Source organism: Rhipicephalus microplus, chromosome 3 (genome assembly GCF_043290135.1).
Source record: "Rhipicephalus microplus isolate Deutch F79 chromosome 3, USDA_Rmic, whole genome shotgun sequence".
Classification (NCBI taxonomy): Eukaryota; Metazoa; Arthropoda; class Arachnida; order Ixodida; family Ixodidae; genus Rhipicephalus; species Rhipicephalus microplus.
Window position 1 is genome coordinate 25,168,694 of NC_134702.1, and position 10,383 is coordinate 25,179,076.

Sequence of the window (10,383 nt, forward strand, 5' to 3'; positions counted from 1 at the left end):
TTCGCCGCATCGATTGCACAAACACCGCTGTAAATATACAGCCAAGAGGAAACGTGCGCGCGACGCCGCTGTTCTTGCACGGAACGGCGTCATTACCAGGAAGCGACTTCCTATCACTTTAGAATGCAGCCACACGAATAGAAACGAACCGCGTTGGTGACAAGCGTGTTTTGTATAAGGGCAATTTGACCGATTGTCCACTGAAACAATTTTTTTTCTGCCCCCTACTCCGCTCCCGCGGCGAATCTCCCGATTTCAGAAGTCCCTAGGTTGGCAGGTACGCATTTGCGGCGAGATACCTCCAAAGTAACGCTTTTACAGTACAAGCACAACGCAGCGCGAGCGTTTCAGTACTGCACTACTATGTGGCAAGTTCCAGTGCACTCGCCTTTCAGTGGAAGCGGCGCAGAAGCAGTTGTCTGCCTTTATATGTCTCGAAGAAACTATAAGCAAGTGTTAAACACCCGAGAATTTGACTCCCAGGAAATTTTAGCTGCAGAGGTAGCAGCGTGAGTGCATGTTCTGCTATCTAATGGGTTGGCAATGTTACCAAGGTCAGGACATTGAGCACATCCAAATTAGGAATCGGTCTCAGTCCACAGAAACTAAGTTGCTTTTCCTGGAGTGTCACTGCCTTTTTCAGGCCTGAAAGATCGTGCTTCATTTTGATTAACAGTCAGCTGATCAGAAACTCTGTGCATCATGATGAGAGTGTGTAATTCAATCAAGAATGTGCACAATGTGTTGAGCTACTGTTGAAGAACTTGCATGCCACCATGTATGCTTACGTGAAATTGTTATTCAATATTTTGTGCCGCGATGAGATAGCATAGCAACCATAGAGTTACTGTTTTGTGAAGCTGTGTTAGGAAGCCTCACATGGCTTAGCTTAATTACATACATAGTTGCTAGAAATTCACATGGTGCTTCAATGTACAGCAATTTGTGTCACAGAACACAAGTCGTTGGTCGTTATGTCGCTTCATCTATGCCAGCTGTATGAATAACAATGCATTTCGTTTCTCCATTCACAGTGCCAGAACACAGCCAAAAGAGCGAGCAGCGCAGTGAGTCCATTTATTTATTTATTTAGAGAATACTGCAGGCCCATTTAGAGGCCCTAGCAGAAGAGGATACAAATGCATTCAAGTAATGAATTATACATGATATATACAGTTAGATCAGTGCAAAGAACACCAAGCACTTTAACGACAAAAATCAAAGTAGAAAAATTGATATCAAGACAAACTAAAACAGGTTGGTGCTTATATATGGCTGTAAGCTCTACAATTAATATCAACATAGCAGAATACCACAACCCTCTAACACCTGTGTCGGGTGACGTGCAACTGGTAACGTTTGTACAAATGTCTCAAGCACTTTTTCTTTTCAGGTACAGGCTGTGAGTGTACGGTGGGAGAAACAAAGCTGTTGCTCGACTACTACCAGCAGTATTTTTCCCAAATAGGGCCAATGAAGAAATTTAAAAGTAAAAAGGCAATGTTTGCCAAAATAGCGGCCAACATCACAGAGGCTGTCGGAGTCCCTAAAACAGGGAACCAGTGCTGCAGCCGCTACAAAACAGTCATGCGACGAAAAAGAAGCGCTGCAGCACATAACAACAAATCGAGGAATTCTCCTTGCAACGTTCCTTTTGAAGATGACATAGCCAAAATACATTGGCTAGATGATAGCCTTGAGCCAGAAGAGCTCAGGGACAGCTCTGTAATAGTTTCTATTAAAAGACCGCCCAGCCAAGCGTCGACGAGCCAATCGTCGACAAGCCAAGCATCGAGGAGCCAGGAGTTGACAAGCCAAGGTTCAACTAGCCAGGAGTTGACCAGCACAACGAAGGAACCTGAGCCCAAAAAGCCGAGACTCTCGGCTTCTAGAATGCTGGAAATTAATCACTTCTTTGACGAAATGAGCGAAATTCAGGAAGAAAAAGAAAAAAAACGAACTGAACGCGAGAATGAAAGAAGGAAGCGTCATGAAGAGAGGCAAGAACAGAAGGAGCGCATTCGGCAAGAAAAAGCAAAACAGCATGAAGAAAAAATGAAGCTTTTGAGCCGCTTTCTTGGCTTAGACAATGAATGATTCCAGTGGCCTAAAATACAATTAGCATGTTGAAATAAAATGTACAGTGCAAAACATGTACTTGTGCATATTGTTGCGAATGTATTTACTACTTTAGAGTAGAAAAGTACTCCAGCAGTCAAGATGGCAGCCGTTGTGTATTTTCGAACAGCCCAAAAAAACGTCGTCGTCTTCTTCTTCGCACCGCCCGCATAGCTGCATAGCCGCGAACCCGCAACATCGACCTCCGGCGGCGAAAAGCGCCGACCCGGCGCTTGTTAGCAGGTGTTGGACGAGATGTACGGCTTGAGGCGAGCGACGTGGACGATGTCGGAAGATGTGGAAGGTATCGAAGGGTTTAGAGGTGCTATTTCATAGGTAACATCAGTTACCTGCCGTAGCACACGATAAGGTCCGGAATACTTGGGTAGAAGCTTTTCAGCCAGACCAACATGTCGCGACGGAGTCCACAGAAGAACGAGGTCACCTGGACTAAAGTGGACGTCCCGATGGTGGCTGTCATAGCTACGTTTCTGACGGAGCTGCGAGTCCGAAAGGCGCTGGTGGGCAATCTGACGGGCTTTCTCCGCGGTGCTAATAGCGCGGCGAGCATATGCTGTGGACAGGTCGGCAGGGTTGGGTACAAGCGTGTCGAACGGCAATGTCGGGTCTCTTCCATACAAAAGGTAAAAGGGAGAATATCCAGCAGTGTCGTGGCGTGAGCTATTGTAAGCGAAAGTGACAAAGGGTAGCGCAATGTCCCAGTCACGATGATCCGTCGACACGTACATGGCGAGCATGTCAGTGAGTGTGCGATTCAGACGTTCTGTGAGGCCGTTTGTTTGAGGATGGTAGGCCGTCGTAAGCTTGTGCTTGGTTGCACAAGAACGAAGTAGATCGTCAATTACCTTAGATAAAAAGTAGCGACCGCGATCGGTGACCAGTTGACGAGGAGCACCATGATGTAAGATGACGTCTTGAATCAAAAAGTCGGCGACATCTGTAGCGCAGCTGCTTGGAAGAGGTCTCGTAATTGCGAAACGGGTCGAGTAATCTATGGCGACGGCGACCCATCTGTTACCGTCGGTAGAAAGAGGGAAAGGGCCCAGCAGGTCGAGGCCGACACGATAGAAAGGCTCGGCAGGTACGTCGATCGGTTGAAGGAGCCCGGCGGGGTGTACCGCTGGCCTTTTGCGGCGTTGGCACGACTCACAAGACCTAACATAACGTTGTACAGAACGGTAGAGGCCGGGCCAGAAAAAGCGTCGGCGGACACGGTCGTACGTTCTGGCAACACCAAGGTGGCCAGCCGTTGGTACATCATGTAGTTGCTGAAGTACGGTCGAATGCAAATGAGTGGGTATTACGAGTAGTAGTTCGTTTCCCACATGGTGCATGTTGCGGCGGTATAAAATGCCGTCTATGACAACGAACATGCGAAGCGAACTGTCTGTACAGCCTGTGTTCAGGCGGTCGATTAGCTCGCGTAGGGACGCGTCACGCCGTTGCTCACATCCCATGTTGCCGAAAGCAGAGAGCGAGGAAATACAGATGGACGCGTCGTCGGTTACTAGATCTGGAGCGTCAACGGGGTACCGAGAGAGGCAGTCGGCGTCTTGGTGTAAACGGCCAGACTTGTAAACCACTGTGTATGTGAATTCCTGGAGGCGCAGAGCCCAACGAGCAAGGCGCCCCGTTGGATCTTTGAGGGCTGAAAGCCAGCATAGAGCGTGATGGTCAGTGGTAACTGTGAAAGGCCGGCCATATAAATAGGGGCGGAATTTACCAACTGCCCATACAAGCGCCAGGCACTCGCGTTCCGTAATAGAGTAATTGCGTTCGGCAGGAGAAAGGAGCCGGCTGGCATACGCAAGAACTCGATCGTGACCGGATTGACGCTGGGCTAAAACCGCGCCAATACCGTAGCCACTAGCATCAGTGCGGACCTCGGTTGGAGCAGACGGGTCGAAGTGGGCGAGAATCGGTGGCGTGGTCAGAAGTGTTATGAGCTGGGAAAAGGCCGTGCCTTGATCAGGACCCCACTCAAATGGTACATCTTTCTTCAAAAGATCAGTGAGGGGGCGTGCGACCTCTGCGAAGTTTCTGACAAATCGTCGGAAATATGAGCATAGGCCCACAAAACTTCGAACGTCCTTGACACAAGTCGGTACAGGAAAATCCAGGACAGCTCGGACTTTGTCGGGATCGGGGCGGATGCCGGAGGAGTCAACGAGATGCCCTAGAATAGTAACTTGGCGATGCCCAAAATGGCATTTCGAAGAATTAAGTTGGAGCCCAGCCTCTCGAAATACTGAAAGAATTGAGGAAAGGCGCTCGAGGTGAGACTTAAAGGTTGGGGCAAACACAATCACGTCGTCCAGATAACACAGGCAGATAGACCATTTAAAGCTGCGCAAAAGCGTGTCCATCATCCGCTCGAACGTTGCCGGCGCATTGCACAAGCCAAACGGCATTACCTTGAATTGGTAGAGACCGTCAGGCGTTACAAAGGCGGTCTTCTCCCGGTCGAGGTCGTCCACGGCGATCTGCCAGTAACCGGAGCGTAAGTCTATCGAAGAAAAATAGGTTGCGCCATGAAGGCAGTCCAGGGCATCATCAATACGAGGAAGCGGGTAGACATCCCTTTTGGTGACCTTGTTTAAATGCCGATAGTCCACGCAGAAACGCCAGGTGTTGTCCTTCTTTTTAACTAGGACTACAGGGGACGCCCACGGACTCGATGAGGGCTCTATGATGCCTTTTGTGAGCATCTTATTCACCTCCTGTTGGATAACTTGGCGCTCTGATGGTGACACTCGATAGGGACGCCTGTGAATTGGAGCTGCATCACCGGTATTAATGCGATGTTTGACTTGCGATGTTTGACCTATGGGCCTACCGTCAAAGTCAAATATGTCCGAATAGCTCGTGAGAAGATCAGTGAGGTCTTTGACCTGAGACGGCAACAGGTCTGAGGCAATCATCTTAGTTACATTGTTGAGCCGTGTAGAGTTGGCTACGTCGGTGCTATGCGGGTTCGGCGAGGCGACTGTGGCCAGTTCACGTGACACTGATGAGATCTGGCACTCGTGTGACGGTGAAAGAGTGGCGAGAACAATGCCTTGTGGTAGGATTTGAGGGCTGAGTCCGAAGTTCAGAAGAGGAAGGCACGTCTTGTTCGCTGTGACAGTTAATATGGTGTACGGGGAGGAAACGTTGCGGGCCAGTAAAACACCGGGAGAGGGAAAGACCACGTAATCCCCATCCGGAACACTGGGATATGGTTCAACTGTGACACAAGTTAGGGCTTGGGGTGGGAGGCGAACAAACTCAGCGCACGAAAGCTTGTTCTGTACCATCTTCGACTCTTCGGTGGCCGCAGGCAAGTCAAGTTGCACGACGCCGGCTGAGCAGTCAATTACAGCGGAGTGGTCGGACAAAAAATCGAGTCCAAGGATGACGTCATGTGGACAGTGAGCGAGAACATGGAATAGAACGGACGTCTGGCGGTCGGCGAATCTCACACGCGCGGTGCACATTCCGAGCACAGCCGGGGTCGCTCCACTAGCGACACGTACAAATAGGGACTCTGGCGGCGTAAGGACCTTGTTTAATCGTGCACGGAGGTCAGAGCTCAGAATTGAAATATGTGCGCCGGTGTCAATAAGGGCAGTAACAGGAAGGCCATCCACTTCTACATCAAGCAGGTTTTTGTCCGTAGTCAAGGTCAGCAGAGGGTTTTCAGGTCGGGAGTCCAATGCAGCGTCACCTCCGGGAGCTGCATTGCTCAGTTTTCCGAAGAAGGGCGTCCACTAGGGTGGGGCGACGAATAGCGGCGGTGCTGAGGTGACCTGGAGCGACGGTCATGCGGGGACGGCGAACGGCTGGACCGGCGGACTGGTGTCGCAGGAGTGCCATTGTACGGTCCATCGTCACGAGCGCTGTACTGCAGGGGCCGGTGGTTGTCGTCACGTCGATAGCCAGGAAACGACCGAGGTGGATACGTGCGGAAACGACAGTAGCGGGAGATGTGTCCTACACCATGACAATGAAAACATATAGGCTTGTCGTCCTGTGTCCTCCACTGAGCAGGATCACGATAGCGGCGGAATCTTTCTGGTGCAGGAGAAGGCGCTATGGTACTGACCCGAGGTTCCGTCAACGAACATACAGGCTGCAGCCCAACGTTTGCCAGCTCCTCTCTCACGACCTGTTGGATCAACGAGATCGTTGGTCGATCATCAGATGGGCGGGTCAGAAAAGACGGAGACGCGGCCTCGATTTCTCTACGAACGATGCGAACCACACTCTCGTTGTTATGTGGTTGACTGCATGGCGGCTGAAGGTCCTCGCAAGATGACGTAGCGGCCGTGTTCGGAAGACGCAAGAAATTCTTGGCGACCCGGCGACTCTTCAGCTCTTCGAATCGGCGGCACTCTTTGATGATGTCATCAATGGTGGAACAGTCTTTGGAAACCAGTATGTTAAAAGCATCATCTGCAATGCCTTTAAGTAAATGGCTTACTTTGTCTTCCTCGGACATGTTGGGGTCGGCACGATGGCAAAGGGCGAGAACGTCAAGGATGTAGGTGACATATGATTCGGTCGTAGTTTGTGCCCGACCAGAGAGTTCTTTAGAAGCGGCCCGCTGGCGTCCGACGGCCTTACCAAACAGGTCACGAAGCTTCTGTTTGCAAGTATCCCAGCTGGTTATGTCCGCTTCATGAGCCTCGAACCACGCGCCAGCTGTTCCGCAGAGATAGAAGCCAACGTTGGCGAGCATCATCGTAGGGTCCCACCGGTACACTGCTGCAAACCGCTCGAACTTCGGAATCCAGTCGTCAACGTCAACATGGTCGGTGCCGCAGAAGTTGCCAGGGTCGCGCGGTTGCGTCAATACGACCGGCTGTACAGGCTGCGCCGGAGTCGCGGCTGAAACAGGAGCGGCAGAATTGGTTTCTGTTGCCATGGTCGGGCAGTCGAGAACACGTCCGCTTCGAAGTTCCGTCTTGCGTCGTACCCAGCGCCACCACCAAAATGTTGCGAATGTATTTACTACTTTAGAGTAGAAAAGTACTCCAGCAGTCAAGATGGCAGCCGTTGTGTATTTTCGAACAGCCCAAAAAAACGTCGTCGTCTTCTTCTTCGCACCGCCCGCATAGCTGCATAGCCGCGAACCCGCAACAATATAAAGGGGGCTGCGCATTGGTGCACACACACAGCCTCCCAACTACTGTGGGGAACTAAAGAGCTAGTTCAGACAAAACAGAGAATTATGTTGTTATTTCCCACAACCACTTCGCAGGAGCTTAGTCAAGACCTTTGCACGCTTAATTTCGCCAAGCTTGTGCAAAGCTCGCTCCTCATCAGTTTTATCACTGTGTTTATCAGTGCAGTTCTCCCACTGAATAGCATTGGGTGCTCCATCATCATCATTATCATCATCTGGCTCTTCATCACCGTAATCGATGCACAAGTTATGAAGGATACAGCAGCTTATGATACTTATTGAGCCAGTGGATAGTGTGCAACTCCAGGTACATGAGCTGCCTGAAGCGCTTCTTCAGTGTGCTGAATACATTTTCAATGAGCACTCGTGTGCCAGAAAACTTAAAATTGAAGCCTTTTTGTTGCTTATTCGTTGCACCGTAATCCGTGTATGGTGTCAACACTGCAGGTACTCCCGCAGCGGATATGCTGCGTCACCTAATATATGATAACGGCCCTGACATACTGAAGCTATGTTCTTTGAAAGAGGCGATAAGCTAAACACATGAGAATCGTGCATTTTGCTGGAGGTTCCAGTGAATGCATCGAGGAAGCCCCTCTTGTGGTCACAGACGGCTTGCAGCGTTAGTGAAAGGTAATGGTGCCTGTTGCAGTATGTGGAGGCAACCTTGTTGGCTGGGCACTGTATCTTGACATACGATCCATCTATACAGCCAATAACAGCAGGCATTCCAGACACCTGCAAGCAAGTTGTACTCTTCTAATGAGTGATATCATCCATGCCTGATCAAGAAATGAGCATTTGCGAGGAGTTTTTTTTAACAGGAAATACTGGTGCTCAAGCCCATTAACTCACAATCACAGCATATGCTTCATGATTCAGCACAATATATTTTATGTTAAAGATGCAAAATGCAAACCAAATTCAACTTTGAGAACTAGTTAAGATAACATACATTGCTGTCCACACTGTATACTACACGTTTTCTTGCTATCCACCTCTCTTTTTACAATGGTAAAATGGGAGAGAAAACAAAACAAAGCCTGCGTATGTTTTTTGCTTAAGGGAGTTGAAGTACGTAATTGGAATTTAATTCTTAAATTTAAAACCAAACCTCGTCCATATTGCATCGTACATCTGAACAGAAATTGCAAAGCATGCAGCATCATCCGCATGCAAGGAATTGACTGTAACTGCAGGAGAGACATAAGTTGAATGTTTCGAACACAACTGGATGAAGCTCGGTATTATCATCATGACCTATCACATTTTTCTTAAAGTCCTACCTCAGCGTAAAATTGAGCTTGAAATAACCCACAATAAAATGTGCACTCGTGTTTGTGATATGATGAATATAGCTTGGCCGGCCAATATTATTGGTCCTCACGATTGGTCCTCCCGGCATGTTGCAGTTATTGAACGCAACGAAATGCGCGTTGTGTCTTGTCTGTTGGCCGGCCACGATATTTCGCAGGGCCAGCGTACGCGGCGAACGCGGAAAGTTAGTACATCCAGACGAAGCAGGTGCATTGCTCTAGCGCTACAGAGCTATTTTTTTTTTGTATGAATGAATGCTATGAGCGACATAGAGTTCTCTAAAAATTAACTGGAGAGGCTCTGGCGCTGCGATCGTTCAGCGACCATTGGAATTATGTGTATGACATAGATTTCCTTAGTCTCTGTGCTTGTGGGCGGCGAATCACGCTTATGGCTTCGTTTTTTCCTGTATTTTGCTATATGTATATATTCTAGGTACTATAGTTTTGGTACAATTACGGTGTCGGAAACGGTTGGCTGGCCCCAAGAGGGAATCGTGCAGGTGTATAAATTACTTGTGCTTGTGTACATAAAAAAAGGTTGCCGCCCGGGTATCGGCTGTGCCACTATTCCTCCCGGCCCGCGCTTCAAGCCTCGTGTTCTCCGTGCGTCGCGTCCTCTTGTCCTCTGTGTCTTTGTCGAATTTGCGCTAGTATACATTATGTACATGTTAAAATAATATCTCACCAACTGGCCCAGCTCTCAACCCTACTTATCTACTCCTTTACCGCCGGTCAGCACAAGGGTACCATCGTTCCAGTCCCACTTTATGATAATGGTTTGGGAATTCGTATGCTTCTGTTTGAGGTGACAGCACGGCTCTGCGTATACATATAGTCCGTAAACAAGCATGCGACAGCGAACTCACGAGTGTGGTGTGTCGCGCTTGTGGTGGGGCTGGTGAGACCATCGCACACATTGTGACGGAGTGCACGCTACTGAGCCCTTCTAATGTGAACACAGATCTCGCTGCCGCGCTGGGGTTTGGTGGCGCAAATGGCGTGGTGGACATACGCCGCAGTGAGGCGCAGCAAGGCTCGCTCACAACAATGGAGGAGGATAACCCTCTAGGGAATTCCGGAGGGGGTGCTTCACCCGCCAGCCTGCCCAGTCTCCTGAGCTTCTTTTTTTCCTTTTTTCTGTTTGTATTTTATTGTACTATCTGTTTATTTATCATTGGTTAGGATGCCACAGGGTGCCCGCTCGCTACGAAAGGAATAGCCTCACTATCATCATCATCATCATCAGATCACGCATATGAAGATTAAATAAGTGTTTTGTCTTCTTCTTCTTCTTCTTCTTCTTCTTCTTCTTCTTCTTCTTCTTCTTCTTCTTCTTCTTCTTCTTCTTCTTCTTCTTCTTCTTCTTCTTCTTCTTCTCCTTTCATGGCTCTTACCCTGTGCAGGGGATTGGCCGAGTGTTAGGTGATTTTTTTTTCCTTTCGCCATACTACTCACATATGCTACGGATAAGCTACAAACAAATAATTACTGAACAATAATATTTAAATAATTAAAGGAATGAAGAAGTTAGCTCTATACTCTTTTAGTCTGACTGATAAATTCCTCTATGGCGTAGTGAACATCTATACTCTAGGAGTGTTTCCGCCCAGGCCTCGTGTGTGCCACTCTCTTCATTTTTACCGGCCCGCGCTTCGGGCACCGTGCCTGCTGTTCTCTATAGGTCGCATCCGACGCGCGTACAACAGTGATTCTAAAAAGGAAAGGTGGTGAAGCGTAGCTGCCGAACATTTGCCGATT